Below are 19,391 nucleotides of genomic sequence, written 5' to 3' on the forward strand. Positions count from 1 at the left end.
CCAAAGGATAGATCCACTGGGCAGAAAATAAGTAAGGACACGGAAGCACTGAACAACACAGTAGAGCAGATGGACCTAATAGACATCTATAGAACTCTACATCCAAAAGCAGCGGGATATACATTCTTCTCAAGTGCACATGGAACATTCTCCAGAATAGACCACATACTAGGCCACAAAAAGAGCCTCAGAAAATTCCAAAAGATTGAAATCCTACCAACCAACTTTTCAGACCACAAAGGCATAAAACTAGAAATAAACTGTACAAAGAAAGCAAAGAGGCTCACAAACACATGGAGGCTTAACAACACGCTCCTAAATAATCAATGGATCAATGACCAAGTCAAAATGGAGATCCAGCAATATATGGAAACAAATGACAACAACAACACTAAGCCCCAACTTCTGTGGGACACAGCAAAAGCAGTCTTAAGAGGAAAGTATATAGCAATCCAAGCATATTTAAAAAAGGAAGAGCAATCCCAAATGAATGGTCTAATGTCACAATTATCAAAATTGGAAAAAGAAGAACAGATGAGGCCTAAGGTCAGCAGAAGGAGGGACATAATAAAGATCAGAGAAGAAATAAATAAAATTGAGAAGAATAAAACAATAGCAAAAATCAATGAAACCAAGAGCTGGTTCTTCGAGAAAATAAACAAAATAGATAAGCCTCTAGCCAGACTTATTAAGAAGAAAAGAGAGTCAACACAAATCAACAGTATCAGAAACGAGAAAGGAAAAATCACGACGGACCCCACGGAAACGCAAAGAATTATTGGAGAATACTATGAAAACCTATATGCTAACAAGCTGGGAAACCTAGCTGAAATGGACAACTTCCTAGAAAAATATAACCTTCCAAGATTGACCCAGGAAGAAACAGAAAATCTAAACAGACCAATTACCAGCAATGAAATTGAAGCGGTAATCGAAAAACTACCAAAGAACAAAACCCCCGGGCCAGATGGATTTACCTCGGAATTTTATCAGACATACAGGGAAGACATAATACCCATTCTCCTTACAGTTTTCCAAAAAATAGAGGAGGAGGGGATACTCCCAAACTCATTCTATGAAGCTAACATCACCCTAATACCAAAACCAGGCAAAGACACCACCAAAAAAGAAAACTACAGACCAATATCCCTGATGAACGTAGATGCAAAAATACTCAACAAAATATTAGCAAACCGAATTCAAAAATACATCAAAAGGATCATACACCATGACCAAGTGGGATTCATCCCAGGGATGCAAGGATGGTACAACATTCGAAAGTCCATCAACATCATCCACCACATCAACAAAAAGAAAGACAAAAACCACATGATCATCTCCATAGATGCTGAAAAAGCATTTGACAAAGTTCAACATCCATTCATGTTAAAAACTCTCAGCAAAATGGGAATAGAGGGCAAGTACCTCAACATAATAAAGGCCATCTATGATAAACCCACAGCCAACATTATATTGAACAGCGAGAAGCTGAAAGCATTTCTGCTGAGATCGGGAACTAGACAGGGATGCCCACTCTCTCCACTGTTATTTAACATAGTACTGGAGGTCCTAGCCACGGCAATCAGACAAAATAAAGAAATACAAGGAATCCAGATTGGTAAAGAAGAAGTTAAACTGTCACTATTTGCAGATGACATGATACTGTACATAAAAAACCCTAAAGACTCCACCCCAAAACTACTAGAACTGATATCGGAATACAGCAAAGTTGCAGGATACAAAATCAACACACAGAAATCTGTGGCTTTCCTATATACTAACAATGAACCAACAGAAAGAGAAATCAGGAAAACAACTCCATTCACAATTGCATCCAAAAAAATAAAATACCTAGGAATAAACCTAACCAAAGAAGTGAAAGACTTATACTCTGAAAACTACAAGTCACTCTTAAGAGAAATTAAAGGGGACACTAACAGATGGAAACTCATCCCATGCTCGTGGCTAGGAAGAATTAATATCGTCAAAATGGCCATCCTGCCCAAAGCAATATACAGATTTGATGCAATCCCTATGAAACTACCAGCAACATTCTTCAATGAACTGGAACAAATAATTCAAAAATTCATATGGAAACACCAAAGACCCTGAATAGCCAAAGCAATCCTGAGAAAGAAGAATAAAGTAGGGGGGATCTCACTCCCCAACTTCAAGCTCTACTATAAAGCCATAGTAATCAAGACAATTTGGTACTGGCACAAGAGCAGAGCCACAGACCAATGGAACAGACTAGAGAATCCAGACATTAACCCAGACATATATGGTCAATTAATATTTGATAAAGGAGCCATGGACATACAATGGCGAAATGACAGTCTCTTCAACAGGTGGTGCTGGCAAAACTGGACAGCTACATGTAGGAGAATGAAACTGGACCATTGTCTAACCCCATATACAAAAGTAAACTCAAAATGGATCAAAGACCTGAATGTAAGCCATGAAACCATTAAACTCTTGGAAGAAAACATAGGCGAAAACCTCTTAGACATAAACATGAGTGACCTCTTCTTGAACATATCTCCCCGGGCAAGGAAAACAACAGCAAAAATGAGTAAGTGGGACTATATTAAGCTGAAAAGCTTCTGTACAGCAAAAGACACCATCAATAGAACAAGAAGTATCCCTACAGTATGGGAGAATATATTTGAAAATGACACATCCGATAAAGGCTTGACGTCCAGAATATATAAAGAGCTCACACGCCTCAACAAACAAAAAACAAATAACCCAATTAAAAAATGGGCAGAGGAACTGAACAGACAGTTCTCCAAAAAAGAAATACAGATGGCCAACAGACACATGAAAAGATGCTCCACATCGCTAATTATCAGAGAAATGCAAATTAAAACTACAATGAGGTATCACCTCACACCAGTAAGGATGGCTGCCATCCAAAAGACAAACAACAACAAATGTTGGCGAGGCTGTGGAGAAAGGGGAACCCTCCTACACTGCTGGTGGGAATGTAAACTTGTTCAACCATTGTGGAAAGCAGTATGGAGGTACATCAAAATGCTCAAAACAGACTTACCATTTGACTCAGTAATTGCACTCCTAGGAATTTACCCTATGAATGCAGCAATCAAGTATGAGAAAGATCAGTGCACCCCTATGTTTATCGCAGCACTATTTACAATAGCCAAGAATTGGAAGCAACCTAAATGTCCATCGATAGATGAATGGATAAAGAAGATGTGGTACATATACACAATGGAATACTACTCAGCCATAAGAAAAGGGCAAATCCAACCATTTGCAGCAACATGGATGGAGCTGGAGGGTATTTTGCTCAGTGAAACAAGCCAAGCAGAGAAAGAGAAATACCAAATGATTTCACTCATCTGTGGAGTATAAGAACAAAGGAAAAACTGAAGGAACAAAACAGCAGCAGAATCACAGAACTCAAGAATGGACTAACAGGTACCAAAGGGAAAGGGACTGGGGAGGATGGGTGGGTAGGGAGGGATAAGGGGGGGAGAAGTAGGGGGGTATTAAGATTAGCATCCATAGTGGGGTGGAAGAAAGGGGAGGGCTGTACAACACAGAGAAGACAAGTAGTGATTCTACAACAGGTTGCTACGCTGATGGACAGTGACTGTAAAGGAGTATATAGGGGGGACCTGGTATAGGGGAGAGCCTAGTAAACAAAGTATTCGTCATGTCAGTGTAGATTAATGATTAAAAAAAAAATGCAGTTCCTATGTGGTGACCTCTAATGAGTTCTACACAATGATATAAAGGACATATAAATGTGTAGGCAAAGGGTCTGTTTGTGTTTATACAGAGGATCAAAGCCTAATTTGGCTACCCCGAAAATGAACTAAGAAACGATATGAAAGAGAACTTCCAACATCAGCACTCTCGGGAAGACTCATGCCAGAAGATGATCATCAAAAAACCCCAACAAAGATCCACGCACTGCTACAGCTGTAGATGCACTCATCCCACCAGCTCCTGGACTTGCCATGGGAATGAAGGAGATATCTAAGCTGGCCTGTGCATACAGTAAAACAACAAATTTGACTGGATCTATACTGTTGGAACCCAACCAAGAATTAGGAGAAGTGCAAATTGTAGCGCTCCAAAATCTTACAACTACAGACTATTTACTGTTAAAAGAACATATGGGATGTGAACAGTGCCCAGGAATGGGTTGTTTTAATTTGTCTGATTTTTCTCAAACTATTCAAATTCAGTTAGATAATAACCATCATATCATTGATAAGTTTTCACAAATGCCTAGGGTGCCTAACTGGTTTTCTTGGTTTCACTGGAGATGGCTGGTAATTAAAGGTATGCTTTGGTTATGTAACTATACTCCTATTATGTTAATGTGTGTGCGCAATTTAAGTAGTAGCTTAAAATCTATACATGCTGAAGTTACTCTACAAGAAGATATGTCAAAGAAATAATCAATCTTCCCATGTTTTCTTCCACCTGCTACTTCTATAGCTTTTCTTCTTCCTTCCTAATTACAACGAATTCTTAAATAGAATTTGTGCCTCATATCAAATTTACCGAGTATCATAACTCCTCCAAGTGGTAAAGATACCTCAAGACAAATGCTGGGCATAGAAGCCACAGGGCATAAATATGCAAAGAAATAAAAAGCTAACCATTTCAAACAATAAGGCTTCTCTCTCACTTACCAACTTAACATTTCCCTGTATGGCCCCGGAAGATGACTGGTTAGCCAGAGACGGGTAAGATTCCTCAAGGGAGGAACAACCTAAGACAGGCACAGTCGCAGGGGGGTCATCAGGTGAGAAATTGGGGATCAACAGAGGTGAGGCTTAGAACCTCACCCCCCCTGTTCTGAGAGAAATCTTCTGCATATGTGGATGTTTTATTGCCCTTGTCTAGCTTGGATTAACACATAGTCTACAGGCACACACCTGATCATCTACATTTGCTCTCTTACAACACTAAACTATGTTTTCTACCTTTATGTTGTATCTACCTACCACTTCAGCATCTTATTAAAAATAATAAAGAGAGAAATGTGGTATCCACATATAAATCAAGTATAAAAATCAAATGTGTATTCATATTTGAACTGACTGTTTATAGTTCATAATGCATGAGCAAAACCAAAAGTTTCTGTGATGACTGCCCTTGTACTGTTCACCATGTAACTTATTCACTATGTAAGAATTTGTTCTCCATGTAAGAACTTGTTCGTTATGCTTCAGAAGATTGGAGACTGACGAAAATTAGGCTTGGGGTGGATTAATGATTGTGCATTGAGCATTGACTCCCCTATACAGAATTTTATTGTTGTTAACAACCATTTGATCAATAAATATGAGAGATGCCCTAACAACAACAACCAAGAAAAAGTACACACTTCCAATTGTAAAATAAATAAGCAACCGGGATGTAATGTATAGCATAAGGAATATAGTCAAAATATTGTAACAACTTGGTATGGTGATAGCTGGTACTTAGAATTATCATGTATATAAATGTTGAATCACTGTGTTGTACACCTGAAACTAATGTAATGTAATACTGTGTGTCAACTACCCTTCAATAAAAAATAATTATCTAAAAAAAAAAAAAAAATGGGCAGAGGAACTGAACAGACAGTTCTCCAAAAAAGAAATACAGATGGCCAACAGACACATGAAAAGATGCTCCACATCGCTAATTATCAGAGAAATGCAAATTAAAACTACAATGAGGTATCACCTCACACCAGTAAGGATGGCTGCCATCCAAAAGACAAACAACAACAAATGTTGGCGAGGCTGTGGAGAAAGGGGAACCCTCCTACACTGCTGGTGGGAATGTAAGTTAGTTCAACCATTGTGGAAAGCAGTATGGAGGTATATCAAAATGCTCAAAACAGACTTACCATTTGACCCAGGAATTGCACTCCTAGGAATTTACCCTAAGAACGCAGCCATCAAGTTTGAGAAAGACAGATGCACCCCTATGTTTATTGCAGCACTATTTACAATAGCCAAGAATTGGAAGCAACCTAAATGTCCATCGATAGATGAATGGATAAAGAAGATGTGGTACATATACACAATGGAATACTACTCAGCCATAAGAAAAGGGCAAATCCAATCATTTGCATCAACATGGATGGAGCTGGAGGGTATTATGCTCAGTGAAACAAGCCAAGCGGAGAAAGAGAAATACCAAATGATTTCACTTATCTGTGGAATATAAGAACAAAGGAAAAACTGAAGGAACAAAACAGCAGCAGAATCACAGAACTCAAGAATGGACTAACAGGTACCAAAGGGAAAGGGACTGGGGAGGATGGGTGGGTAGGGAGGGATAAGGGGGGGAGAAGTAGTGGGGTATTAAGATTAACATACATGGGGGGGTAGGAGAAAAGGGAGGGCTGTACAACACAGAGAAGGCAAGTAGTGATTCTACAACATTTTGCTATGCTGATGGACAGTGACTGTAAAGGGGTTTATAGGGGAGACCTGGTATAGGGGAGAGCCTAGTAAACATAATATTCGTCATGTAAGTGTAGATTAGTGATACCAAAAACAAAGCAAAAAAAAAAAAAAGGGCAGTTCCTGTGTGGTAACCTCCAACGAGTTCTACACAAGGGTATAAAGGGCATATAAAAGTGTAGGCAAAGGGTCTGTTTGTGTTTATACAGAGGATCAAAGCCTAATTGGGCTACCCCGAACATGAACTAAGATACGACATGAAAAAGAACTTCCAACATCTGCACTCTCTGGAAGACTCATGCCAGAAGATGATCATCAAAAAACCCCAACAAAGATCCACGCACTGCTACAGCAGTAGATGCACTCATCCCACCAGTTCCTGGACTTGCCATGGGAATGAGGAAGGAGACATCTAAGCTGGCCTGTGCATACAGTAAAACAACAAATTTGACTGGATCTATACTGTCGGAACTCAATCAAGAATTAGGAGAAATGCAAATTGTAGCGCTCCAAAGTCTTACAACTACAGACTATTTACTGTTAAAAGAACATATGGCATGTGAACAGTCCCCAGGAATGGGTTGTTTTAATTTGTCTGATTTCTCTCAGACTGTTCAAGTTCAGTTGGACAATATCCACCATATCATAGATAAGTTTTCACAAATGCCTAAGGTGCCTTAATGGTTTTCTTGGTTTCACTGGAGATGGCTGGTAATTACAGATATGCTTTGGTTATGTAACTATACTCCTATTATGTTAATGTGTGTGCGCAATTTAAGTAGTAGCTTAAAACCTATATACGCTGAATTTACTCTACAAGAAGATATGTCAAAGAAATAATCAATCTTCCCATGTTTTCTTCCGCCTGCTACTTCTATAGCTTTTCTTCTTCCTTCCTAATTACAACCCTTAAATAGAATTCGTGCCTCATATCAAATTTACCGAGTATCATAACTCCTCCAAGTGGTAAAGATACCTCAAGACAAATGCTGGGCATAGAATCCACAGGGCATAAATATGCAAAGAAGTAAAAAGCTAACCTTTTCAAACAATAAGGCTTCTCTCTCACTTACCAACTCTACATTTCCCTGTATGGCCCCGGAAGATGACTGGTTAGCCAGAGACGGGTAAGATTCCTCAAGGGAGGAACAACCTAAGACAGGCACAGTCGCAGGGGGGTCATCAGGTGAGAAATTGGGGATCAACAGAGGTGAGGCTTAGAACCTCACCGCCCCTGTTCTGAGAGAAATCTTCTGCATACATGGATGTTTATTGACCTCGTCTAGCTTGGATTAACACATAGTCTACAGGCACACACCTGATCATCTACATTTGCTCTCTTACAACACTAAACTATGTTTTCTACCTTTATCTTGTATCTACCTACCACTTCAGCATTTTATTAAAAATAATAATAATAAAGAGAGAAATGTGGTATCCACATATAAATCAAGTATAAAAACCAAATGAGTATTCATATTTGAACTGACTGTTTAGAGTTCATAATGCATGAGCAAAACCAAAAGTTTCTGTGATGACTGCCCTTGTACTGTTCACCATGTAACTTATTCACTATGTAAGAATTTGTTCTCCATGTAAGAACTTGTTTGTTATGCTTCAGAAGATTGGAGACTGACGAAAATTAGGCTTGGGGTGGATTAATGATTGTGCATTGAGCATTGACTCCCCTATACAGAAATTTATTGTCGTTAACAACCATTTGATCAATAAATATGAGAGATGCCCTCACAAAAAAAAAAAAAAAAAAAGGACAGACTTCCAATGGTAAAATAAATAAGTAACCGGGATGTAATGTATAGCATAAGGAATATAGTCAAGATATTGTAACAGCTTGGTAGGGTGATAGCTGGAACCTCGAATTATGTATATAAATGTTCTACCACTGTGTTGTACACTTGAAACTAATGTAATGTAATACTGTGCATCAACTACCCTTCAATAAAAAATAATTATTTAAAAAGAAAAATTAAAAAAATAAATAAAATAAATAAAATAAATAAAATAAATAAAATAAAAGAAAGAACTAACATGGAAGCACTTTCCAAACATGAGATGAGCTTCCAGGACAGTTAGTGAATTCCACGTTACTGGGAATGTCCCAACAAGTTTAATGACCAGCTGGTGGGACAATTGTGACCATGACAACCACAAACATTTACTAAATGCCTATTATATCTGTCCCAGGTCCTTTACATACATCATGTTTTCTTTTTTCAATCTCTCATCAACCATATAACATAATCACTATGCCTATTTTTATGTGAGGAAAATAGGCTCAGAGAGGTTAAATAAATTGCCTAAAATACACAGCTACTAAGTAGTAAAACTGTGATTTGATCCAGATCCACTAACTCCATCATATTCATTCTTCTACAATTCTATACTGCCTTTGGTTGAAGTTTCAATGATATTTTAAATGCCTTTTAATCCTTTCAATCCTGAGAGTGTGATTTCTTGAAATTATATTTTCTTAGATATGTATCTTGCTCTTTCCTAACCATTTCTATAACACTGGAGCAGGTGTCTTTATCAAGGAAAAAGATGTTTGTATTTGACCTTTCTTAATGTTGGTTTGTTACTTCTCTGAGAGATGACTTCCAAGCTCACATACCACTCATTATGTCAATAGACAATGAAATGAATAATAAATTGGACTATGCAGAACAGACATGGAATTTCTTACTCTTTAATTTACTTCCTAGAGAGTGAGATTTTTTTTAAAACAAGAGGTAAAATGTTTTCTCTCTTAATAAAAGTAGCAAATGAACACATAAGTAGAGATAAATCTATGTCCTTACCTCTCCCCCCTTCCTTCTTGGCTAATTCTAAGTTAAAATTTGATTGCTGAGAATATGTGAGTGTTTTCAGAGTTTGTTACAGTAATCTCTCACCTACTGGGGGCGGTGACAGTTACATTCCTAAAAAGTGCCACATTAGATAAAACCTTTATTGGCAAGTTTAAAGTTTCACAGAAAATAGGGAATTTACAAAAGAATAAAACAAAAAAAATTGGTAACAGCAGAAAAAAATCTTTCCCCTCAGTTGTTTATGAGCTCATATCCTGAAAGCTGTGATCTGGTGTGGATGATGGATTTATTTTATATCAACCATATTTTTTTTTCTTTTTTGTACAGTTCTTTATGCAGCCCTTACTGTGTTGATATTTAATGCTTTCTTGCATTTCTCACTGGTATCATTTTTGTATGCCTTGGCAACATTCTTAGTAGCCAGCTGGTCTTTCCACAAAAGAAGGGCATGGTTTTTCTAGGCCCAGATTCCTACTGTTATTCTTCACTTGTCATATATGGAGAGGGTAGAAAATAGCAGGTCTCCTCTCTCCTTACTATCTGATGGGTAAGAATGGATGGGTAAGAATAACTGTAGTTAATTTCTTTGACTTAAAGGAACTAAATTCAGGCATACATGTACATATAGAGATCATATATTTTAAAATTTAGGCATGCAAATAGGAAACCATATTGTGACAAAACTATGACTGTAAAAATGGTAGTTGACAAGGGATTACTACACAGAATGTCTTAGAAATCTTCATTACTTAATATTTCAAAGTATACTCCAAAACCCAGAGTTCAAATTTAGCATTAATTTGTTGTTGGATCCCAAAGAGGGAGAAAATTCAAATAAAACTTCTCCCACACCAGGTCAGAATGAACCATAGAATCATGGAAGTACAAAACTGGTGGAACTACCCCAGTTTCAAAGAAAGTAACCCAGAATAGCTACCTAACATTTGACAGGTCCCAGAGCTGGCCCTCTCAGTAAAGTCACAATTTAGAATTTCTCAAATACCATACTCAATAATGTGAATCTTACATGCTTCAAACCATTTTGACAGAGGCTGTGTTTGTTCTTCACCTACCTGACACTCTGTACTTGGCAACACTTTCCTGTGTTGGTTACAAAAACAGAATTTGGGGATGATCTTTAAAATGGAGTGTCATGCACCCCCACTTTTGTATGGAATGAGGAGGAAACATTCCACTGCAGAGATTTTTAGTTGTCTTCTGTTGTTGAAGAAATATGATTATTTACTCTCCCTTCCTCCCCCAAATAATCACTATATTCAGAGTTAGACACCATTCACTTAAACTGTTTCCCTGTTTACTTCCAAGAGTCCCAAGGAAGGGATTAGGGAGGCTCCTTGAATACTAACCTGTGAGGACAACATGATCAACCATGGAAAGCCAGTTTATCTAGCATAAGGACGACTTAATGATGGATGGATTGGAATGTGGAAAGTGGAACACTGTCCACCCAGGGGTTCAAGAATATCTAGATAGAATTCTAATGCTGTTTTCATCCAATTAAGAACCATTACCATCTCTTTAATTTTTTGTAAAACACCACAGGGGAAGAAACAGTGCTAGGGAATCAACCTCTTTGTCTCCTTTCTTTTGCTATCCCCTTTTCTGATTCCTTGGTTTATCTGAGAAGTCAGAAGACATCAAAATACGAGTGTAGGCATGTCTCTGCAGCAGGTCTTATTTGGGCATTTAAAGCTCTCAAAATGATTCTGGTCATAAACTCAAGCAACAGATAATAAGACAAAAAGGTTTGTGAAATTCTGTCAGGTATACTCTTTTGAAGCTGAATGGACCTTTGAGCACTGCCAGTTTACTACACTTGATTTGTTTCCTACACTTCTGTAATTCAAGTTATAGGCTTTGCACTTTTTTTCCCCTTACCCTTTTGTTTTGTTTTTGCAGTTCCAGGAACACTGATAATAAAAAGGTGGAAAGGGTGATTATAATATCTGCTTGCCAGTGTACTACTGTGGGGCCTCTCTAAGGTGACGGAAGGTCTAGTAGATATTTCACTCTTAAACATCTAAAATCAAGTTTGGCTCTTGCCTTTGCCTTTGAAAGACATGCACTCAGTCTTCGAACTAGATACATTATTTCTTTTGCTCTGTAAAACTCAATATTCCATGAGCTGCACATACTAAATATTTTTTTAATGTTTGTGCTCAAATGAATTAAATTCTATATGAAGAATAGCAGCTCTGATGTTATAATAGTCCCCAAGGTGATATGAAGGTTGTAGTTTGCAAAGGGAAGAAGACATGTGAAGTATCAAACTCTGAAATCTCAAATCTGGTTCAGCATCTTACTTTCATCCATTGAACTAATTCCTTTTCTTGTGCAAAACTCACTCAACAATCTAAGAAGTTTTTAGACAGATGGGAATAACATCCAATATTATGTTCTTTGGTGAACTGAGAAATATCCAGATAGCCATCTTCACGGATTGATCAAAATTTTAAACTTAATTGTCCTGGGGAGTCATAAGGATGGGATCTTATTGGTTTAATATAATGATTATAAATGGTTTATAGACTATTAATCTGTAAGTCTCAGACAGAGGGGTGTACTATGATTGAGAATGAGAGAACCAAGAGGTCAAAGAGACAGAGAAGCATGTTCTCTTCACATGTCACAGAAAATAGTCCCAGAGAATATGCCATAGTTGAAAACTTGAGAGAAACCCTCATGCAAACACTTTGTCTTCACAGATTTCTGGAAATGAGAGAATATGACTTCTAGTATAATCAAAATATCATCTAAGGTATTACAACAGCATGTTTACTGAGCACTTGCTAAGTGTCAGGCATAAAGCTGAGCATCACACATATTTTCATTCAATTCGCAACGCAGCCCCATGGTATGTGTACTGTTATTGTCTCCATACTAAAAATAAGGAAATTGAGAGCTTAATAACTTGCCCAAAGCCATAGAGCTAGTGGATAACAGATCTTATCTTCAGACCTAGGTCTACTGGGCTACAATATTGGGACTGGCCTCTGGCGGACACATCAGGAACAGATCTCTCATGACAGGGCAATAATATATTTACGGCCAGTAAAATGATTTGATTCCACATGTCCTATCTTTGTACCATTTGTCCATTTGTCTTTCCTTCCTCTTTTTTCCCTGCTCAGGTAAAATCTATAGGAATGGGGACTGAAAAGCCCCATTAGACATGTCAGATTTTGGAGAAAATAAATTAATTAACATTTGTCATGCACCTCCTATGTCCTAGGCATCCTCTTTCCTCAGGAAATTTACACCTGACAGGAGAATTTATATATAAATTCTAATATACAGAAACTTACCCCAGTTATAATTCTGTGAGATGAGTACTCTGAATGCTAAGAACAGTGAATTATGGGGACTCATTGAATGGACTTGTGTACTTGTGCTTAGAAAGTAAGAGATCTCAAATTCTTCTTGTGCATTTTATTTTCACATATGCTTCAAGGTTACAAGTTATTCAGGCTAATAGAGAAACTGTGCAGGGGGGTGGGGGGAAGGTCTTATGCAATCTGAATTTTTAAACTGTCAAGTACCAGAACACATTATTTTCCAAAATACTTCCAAGGGCATTTTCCTAGAATCAGGTAAATGAGAACAAGCAAGTGACCTACTTACAGCAAAAAAATGCTCCAGGTTATAAAGGATGGGAAGCCAAGTGCATCCTGGAAGCCACAGCATCTGGTCTTGTTTTATGCTTCATCTATCAATCTGCTGTTACAGGAATTGAGAATTAATGTTTCAAGTACTGTTTCTTCTACCTTGGCTGATGAATTCATATCTTCGTTTTTCTTACCCAATTCCTCCCATTTCCTCTCCCACTTAAAAAAAACATATGGAAAGGCATTTATGAAGGCCCCAAATGGATCCTAGGGAAATCATTCTTTCATTTATGCTTTGAAACTTTAGTTAATGAGGCTATAGTAGGTTAGACATCTTCCCAGGCAATTCCCTGTTTTGATCATTCCTGACTTGCCACAGATACTATCACTTGAACAGTGTATTTCCAGTACTGTATTAAAGCTAAACAGCAAAATAATGCAGTTTTAAAATAAATACTTAAGTTCTAGGAAAAAGAATGGGGTTGTCAAGTGACAGTTATACTAGTATAATTACTACTATATAATGTTATCTATTTGTTGAAGTTCTGCTCTTTCTAAATCCCTGTCAAAAGAATCATTTCTAATGAGCAATAAATGGGGTCACGTTTACTGGGTTTACTTATCCAAAGATTTCAGATTTGCTTTTCCTTCCAAAGAGATTTTATTCTGAATCTTGTTAAGAGGATTCCTGGTCTTGATTTCTCGATGTATCTCAGCTGGCTTAAGGGTGCAGCTTACCAGATAGACTTTTTAAGCTGGGGCAGTAGAGATTTTTGCAATACACAAAATTATCACTGATTAGAGCAGAGTTTCTCAGTGTGGTCCAAAGCTACCTATCTCCAAAACATCCCAGATGCATATTCAAAATGCAAGTCCCTGGGCCAAAACCTAGAGCAGTAAATGCAAGCTTCTAAGGCTGGTACCTGGGCATCTGCATTTGGGAAAGTGTCCAAGTGAATAGACCCACAATGAAACTTAAGAACCCCTAATAAAAGAAATCCCTTCCCTTTCAGGGTCCAGTGCATTGCTTGACCTTGGCTAAAGAGCAATCTAACCACACCTCCATCCAACTAACAAAAACAAGGGAAAATTCAGTTCCATGTAGGAAGAACTGCCACCAACTGTTTTAAGAGGCACTGGTTTAAAGAAAAACAACTTCCTGTTATAATTATTTTTAATATCTTGATTCTAAAATTCACAGAGGAAAGGCTCAGAAAGTCTACAAAAAATATGTTGCTATAATTTCCTGATTAGTGTTATACATAATGAATTATTTATTGAGCCCATACTGTGGGTCAAATATGGTGTTTTGTGCTGCCAGGGATTATATAAAGCTATCCTGGGATGATAAGCATATGTTCACTCAGCTCTTTTCTGGAAGAACCTAGCTGATTTAATGATTGTTGCAAATAAATGTGCATGGTATGTGGGAAGGCAGTAATTTGATGTCTTAGGGCCTAGACTTAGGAGGCTTCCGAAGGAGTGGCTAAATGAAAATTAGGTCCAAAAGATATAGGTGTAGTTGTTGGTTTATAGCCAAACCACTGGAAACATAATGAGCAGCAGCATTTAGTCTGGGGTATGTAGACTTTATGGTCAGTCTCGATTACTTTTTCCAGCCATTTCTCTGCAATCATACCCTAGATAACAGGCAGATGTACTGAAATTAGATGCAAGGGAGACTAGAACTCAACCTCATTCTAGAATTTATTTAGGATGTCCCTAATAGAGTGACCAACTCCTCATGGTTTGCTTCAGACTTCCAGACTTCCCTGTTTCAGCATTGAAAGTTCTGTGTTCTAGAAACTCCCTCGTGTCAGACAAACTGGGTAGGCTGATCACCTGGCCTTTAGAGTAAGGCAGGTGAGGTTTTTAGTTGATCCAGTTTCACTCAGTGAATGGTGGAAATCCATTACCATCTTGAATTTCTCAGCTCATTTTCCTTACCAACGGGTATGATAACCCTAATAGGCCACAACACCTAAAGCTCTTTCTTTCAGTAACTTCTATCCTTTAAGGCTGTTAAGGCATGTTCCTAGGAGCATTACAAGCTATAACTCAGATTTAGGAAATCCCAGAGACCCAGCAGAGAGTCTCTTCCAAGACCCCTGAGCACTGATGATTTGTTTTTTTGTAAACAAACATTGTTCTGATCTCATAATTATCCTTTCTTCTTAAAGTTCTATCTCGTCCTCTAACTCATCAGTTTTAGTACTCCAAACCTATTTTATCATTTAAAAAAAAATGTATATTATTAATGTAGACACACATATATAGACCAAAAGTCACGACTGTAAAACATGGACCACTTACAGTATTAAATTCTACTCGGAATCTTGTCAATGAAACCAATCATATTTTTTAAGCGTTTACACAATCCTGTTATTCATTCTCACCCTTCAAAGCTTTACGATTTTGGCATTTGATGGTCTGACATTTTTCAATTTAACTGCTATTTTAATTTAACTGGTATTAAATACCTATTTTCTAATTTAACTGGTATTAAATAACTATCTCAAAGAGAAAATGTAAAATGTGTGGTTTTAGTTAGATCTAGGTTCTAATGAAATTTTGCCACTCATTAGGTGCATGAACTTAGGAATGTTTATCACTCTAAATGTGCCCATCTATAAAAATGGAACAACTAATTTTAGAGGATTTTCTTTTTTTTGAGGAATTTAGATTTTGGATGTGCAGAATATAGAAGTATATTACCTAACAGTATACATTCAATAAACTGCAGCTATTATCCTCACTACAGTATCACGAGCTTGTAACAATGGTAGCATTCACTAAATTTAACAATTAGGCTACAGAATTTTAGTCATCAAAAATAATGCCCAATGCAGAGGCACACACAGCCTTTCTGAGGAGAGTAGGAGAGAAACTGTCTTGTTACTTCATAGTCTCACCGCCTCAATCTGAAGTGATGTTTCCTATATCTGGGCATAGTGGCTAATGTCATCTCGCCCCCTGGTAGTGTGTGTTCAGGAGGCGATGGCTTTCAGGTTTGCTCCCTTGGGACCTCTTGTGTCACGTCTCTCATTCTGGAAAGGGGAAGAGGTAAAAGAAAAAGGGAAGTCACCAAAATGCAAAACCTGTTAAAAGATGCCCTATTTTTCCCCGACTACCGGTCCTACTGGGTGGGCTGCAGAGTCGCTCCGCTTAAGAATTTTCAGGTGTTTGCTGGCGCAGAGATGGGGGAGGAGGGTAGTTTACCCTAGAAACTGAAAGGCAGATGGTGAGGAGTGCGGGTAGCCATGCGCCTCAGTGACTTGGCTAAGGACAGAACCTCGGCCTATAGGTCTGCACGGGGGGTGGGGACTGAATGGTGGGGATAACGATCAAGCTGGAGTCCGGGAAGAACTTCACAGGGGGTAGCCGAACATGTCTTTGCTTTCTCAGGAAGGCTCCCTGATTTGACAGTGTCGCGCCGGGAGACCGAGAGCTGGGCAGGGACCTTTTGTGATAAGCGCCTTTCCCAATCTGAGACTCAGTGGCTAAACTCAGAACTTCAGCGAAGGCTGCAGGCAGACACCCCGGTGGGCAGAGCGGGTTAAGTATTCGGTGCGATACCTCGCTCACGCCCGAAGCCCCTGCCTTTTCTAAGTCCGGAAACGTGCTCGTCGCCGCCGCACGCCGCGGGCCGCGCATGCTCGGTGGAAGGGGGCGGGTCGCAGCCCCCGCCGGAAGCGTTCTCTCCCAGGCAGCGTTTCTTTCCGGTGTGAGGCCGGCTGAGGCTCCTGCTGCCGCTGTCTGTCCCGTGGTGAGTAGCGGGTTCCCGCTGGGCCGCGTGGTACGGGTGCAGGATCCTGCTGCACTCCTTTAGAGACCGGCTCGGATCGGGGAAGCAGAGCAGGAAAGGTCACCTCGCCTTGCTCCCACGCCCTAACTCCGTGTTTCTGTCCCGCAGCTTCCCGTAGCCCTTGGTATCCGGCGGATTAACCTCCAAGGGCGTCGCGGCCTCGCTTTGGCTCCCGGCCCGGCCTAGGCCCTTAGGTGCCCGTTAGCGCTGCTCCATGAGTTACGCTATTTCAAAGAGGAGCTCTTTCTGTAGGCCCCTGGGTCACTGCGGGCCAAGGGGTCGTCCCGGACGGCCTCAGAACCAGTCTTTGACGAAGGCGGCCGGGTTGAGCCCTCACTGATTATCGCATATACACTGCTACTGCCTAGTACAAAAGCGGAGGTGTTCTTAGGCTTGGGCACGCTTGCAGAGGATGGTGATGTTAATAATAACCTGTCCTTTGTGTGAAGGTTGGCAGCCTACATTGTCATAGGCTGTGCTCAAAGGGCATTGACGTCTGCGAAAGTAGGCCTTTGGTGTTGAGAAAAACTTTATGAAACTGCAGAAAATCAGGAGAGAAATACTGTAGTATGAACGCTGTACTCTTGGTCCTTAACTATCAATAAATGCTCATTGACGAGGTGGTATGATTTCGAAGTTCTCCACTCTGAAATGGAGAACTCTTGAGAATAAAACTATCTGGTATTTTTGCCTAACAACTACGACTTACAAATGTTTTGAGATATTGTACATAGCACCATTTATGTATATTGTGTTTATAGCACATTTATGATTATGTACATATTTGTGTATTTTGTTGATCATGATATTTATAAAAGATTGAGATACATTCCCTACTATTGTATGCACAGACAATTTTATTGTATATTCTGCTGCAATGCTGTTGTTACTGTATCGGCCTTATATTGGGGGCATATTAATGGCGTATGGATGGAAGATGAGTGTACAATAAAGTATATAGTTACAACCTATATGTAGAAGTTTGTTTCAGGATTTTGTACTACTGTTTTAGAAGTGGCCATAGGTCTAGAGTACTGTATTAAAGTAAATAAGTACAGAAAAATATTTAAAAGAGGTTTTGTGTCTTGATATTTTTAATAGGATTAAAAATTGTTACTATCTTGATGACGGGTGTAAACGATTGTTCATGTAGTTCAGTGACCGTCCAATAGATGGCAGTTTATCACTACTAACTCAAACCTGAAGTAAATGAAAGTGTTCATTTAAACATTGCTTGTTTTCACAGATCGTTAATAAAACCTTTATTTGCATATTGGTTTATTTTCATCTTTGAATAATAGCCCCACACAATGATACCACATATTCCTTCCAACTGCATTTTCAAATTACTCTGCTGAAATAAAGTCAATTTTTTTACTTTCTTATAGGAAGTGGAATATTGTTAACCCATCTTTAGGAATCCATGCTAATGGAAGAGAGCACACTTTAATCTGTTGTATCAGGAGAGATGTTAATTAGGTGGCTTCTTCCTAGCTTCATTTTTGTAAATATAATTAATAAAAGAGCCAGATTGTGTGTCCTTGAGTAAAGTAATTGTATCTTAGCCATTGTTGTAAACCCAGTGTATAGCAGGCATTATATTTACATGTTCAGTAAATGCTTTGTGGTATGAATTAAATCACTTTAACATCCCAAGGCCAGAGTTTCTTTATCTGAAATGAAAGGTTTCCATTATATAATTGTTTTAAATTAAAGAACGTACTGCTGTTGTGAAGTAAATGGCTCCTAGTAATGGAGAGGGGGGCCCTTGACTTTCCTTTTGGAAATTGTTCGAAGTCTGACAGCAATTCTCTTAGAGTGATTAAATGGCGGGGTTTTCTGCAGTTACAATCTATCTGTTGAACAGTTAACTTACTGAATTAGCCTCTCCTTTGTATGTGACAGTTACAAAGTCGTATAAGATCTAAATCCTGTTTATAAGGATTTAAACTACAGTTGAGTAGATTAGATATCACATAAGTTCAGTAATAGCTGGATGAATAGTATAGAAGATTAATGTTATCTGAAAACCATCATGGAGCAGGTGAACTTGGTTTTTGAAGTTTGGGTGGAATTATTATTATCCTAGATGAAAGGGGAGAAATGGCCCATCCAGGGTAATAGTCATATGTTGGAGGGTAAGTACACGGTATTTTCAGATGCCAGTGACTCCAGCTTTTGAGAGTTCTGAAAAGTATTGAGAAGTGAAAGTTTCAAGTTACCCTTTTGGGTTAGATTAGGATAGTTGTGAATGCTTGGAAATCCTCTAAAGGAAAGGTTTGTGGTCTTTTTATTAGGGAGGGGTATGTACTCTTGAATGGAGAGGTATCTAAGAGGAATTAAATTATTAAATCTATTCCAGAGGGAGGGAACTGAAAAGGATCTTTAGTTCAGTAGGAATAATGAGAAGAAAAGCAATCGTTTTAGAGCTGGAAAGACCATAGATATTTATCTGCACGTTTTATCATTTTCATCTGTTGCTGAGCCATCTGTACAAATTCTAATTTATTCCTGTTTACATGAGTTGCGAAATATATATTCTGTGATTTTTTCATGTTGCATAGCACTCAGCACAATCCTGTGCTATAAGAGTATAATGGCATTATTTGAAGCTGAGATCCTATCTCCCAAAATGTGATAGTCATGTTCCTAACAAACTTATTCTATGGGGTAGTCATTGCGTTTGACAAGG

General features: G+C 38.6%; 1 protein-coding gene and 1 long non-coding RNA gene across 7 annotated transcripts in view; one reads left to right on the forward strand and one right to left on the reverse strand.

Moving 5' to 3' along the window:
* LOC118931478 (uncharacterized) overlaps positions 1-16,573 on the reverse strand; it is a 40,001-nt gene extending 23,428 nt beyond the window's left edge. For 4 of the 6 annotated variants that reach the window (XR_008998901.1, XR_005032406.2, XR_008998903.1 and 1 more), the window contains exons 1-3: positions 16,471-16,573; positions 15,807-15,941; positions 12,911-13,006 (exon numbers count right to left, since the gene is read on the reverse strand). This is a non-coding gene — a long non-coding RNA (uncharacterized LOC118931478). Of the gene's footprint in view, positions 1-8,478; positions 9,809-12,589; positions 13,007-15,806; positions 15,942-16,470 lie in introns of those variants that run through there. The other 2 variants (XR_005032407.2, XR_005032405.2) reach the window with 2 other exon arrangements.
* ATAD1 (ATPase family AAA domain containing 1) overlaps positions 16,571-19,391 on the forward strand; it is a 56,548-nt gene continuing 53,727 nt past the window's right edge. Inside the window, exon 1 of the mRNA XM_036924051.2 lies at positions 16,571-16,660. The gene's annotated coding sequence lies outside the window, so the exon portion shown is untranslated. The remainder of the gene's footprint in view (positions 16,661-19,391) is intronic.

The sequence above is a fragment of the Manis pentadactyla genome, chromosome 8 (assembly GCF_030020395.1).
Source record: "Manis pentadactyla isolate mManPen7 chromosome 8, mManPen7.hap1, whole genome shotgun sequence".
In the NCBI taxonomy this organism is placed as follows: domain Eukaryota; kingdom Metazoa; phylum Chordata; class Mammalia; order Pholidota; family Manidae; genus Manis; species Manis pentadactyla.